The following is a 1,496-nucleotide window of genomic DNA, read 5'->3' on the forward strand; positions in this document are numbered from 1 at the left end:
TGACATCAGAATCAGATGTTGAGGAGATAGCAGCAACACCCGTGATTGTGTTTCCTTGTAACATATAGAGACTATTCTCTTTCTTTCCTTTCTTTACAATCATAGTGCATGTAGATATTCTTATAGCTCCATCTTCACCTTTATAGCTATAACCTTTGAATCTAGTAATCCCAAGGAAATCAGATTTTTCTTCAATTCTGGAACATGCCTTACATCTGTCAACGTCCTTACGATTTTTTCAAACATCTTGATTCTAATTGTTCCGATGTCGACGACCTTGCAGGGAGCATTATTTCCCAAAAGGACCTTGTCATCATCTAAGAGTTGGTAAGTGGAAAACCAATCCTTAATGGGACACATGTGATATGAGCATCCAGAATCAAGCATACATTCATCTTTTGAGTCGTGCTCTGAGACTATTAGTGTATATGCACTATCATAGTCATTTGCTACAGATGCATCTCCATATTCATAAATCTTTTCCTTGCCTTTGCGCTCTGGCAATTCTTTCTTATATGCCCCTCCTTGTGACAGTGAAAGTATTTATACTTTCTAGGTTTTGCTTTAGACTTGGACCTAGATTTCCCTCTTTCACCAAATTGATTTCGTCTCTCTGTTCTTCCTCTAGCAAAAAGACTATCACCCGAGCCTTCAGATCTTGAATTTGATACTCTTTTCTTCAGTTCTTTCGAGTGCAACGCCGCCTTTACTTCGTCCAAGGTCAGATATTCTCGATCATACATCATGGTGTCGATGAAGTGCTTGTAAGAACTTGGAAGGGAACATAGTAAAAGAATTGATTGGTCTTCATCTTCAATTTTAACATCAATATTCTTTAAATCAAGAATAATTTTGTTAAATTCATCGAGATGATCTTTTATGGACTTCCCTTCCTGCATTTGAGGAGTATATATATTTTTTCTTCAAATACGGCCTATTGGTGAGTGACTTCGTCATGTACAGGCTTTCCAGCTTTAACCATAATAAAGCAGTTGTAGTTTCATCTAATACTTCTCGTAGAACTTCATCTTCCAAGCACAACAAAATTGCACTATGTGCTTTTTCCAAGTTTTCATCCTTCTCGTCCTCGGTCAGACTTTGTAGTAACTTGTTTCTACCTTCCAAGGCTTTGCCCAAGCCTTGACGAATTAGTAGAGCTTTCATCTTCAATCGCCATAGGTTAAAATCATTTTCTCCATTAAATTTCTCCAAATCGAATTTAGCACTCGCCATGATAACCGTATACCTGAACAATATCGAAGTCCGTGAACATACACCAGGAAAGTTCTCAGGAAAGAGAGGTGGGTCTTAACAGACACACTTAGATACCAGGTCTTTCCTAAGACAGAACTTTCCTAGACATGCACTTTCACACTATTATACTTTTCTAGTAACAAGAACAATTCTTTTCTAGTGTGTAAGATCAGACAATGCTGCAAACATAGAGCATACTAAGAATTTTCTTTTAGATCGTACAGCTTAGCATGCAAGAGCTC

This window comes from Lupinus angustifolius, chromosome LG04, assembly GCF_001865875.1.
Source record: "Lupinus angustifolius cultivar Tanjil chromosome LG04, LupAngTanjil_v1.0, whole genome shotgun sequence".
Taxonomy (NCBI): domain Eukaryota; kingdom Viridiplantae; phylum Streptophyta; class Magnoliopsida; order Fabales; family Fabaceae; genus Lupinus; species Lupinus angustifolius.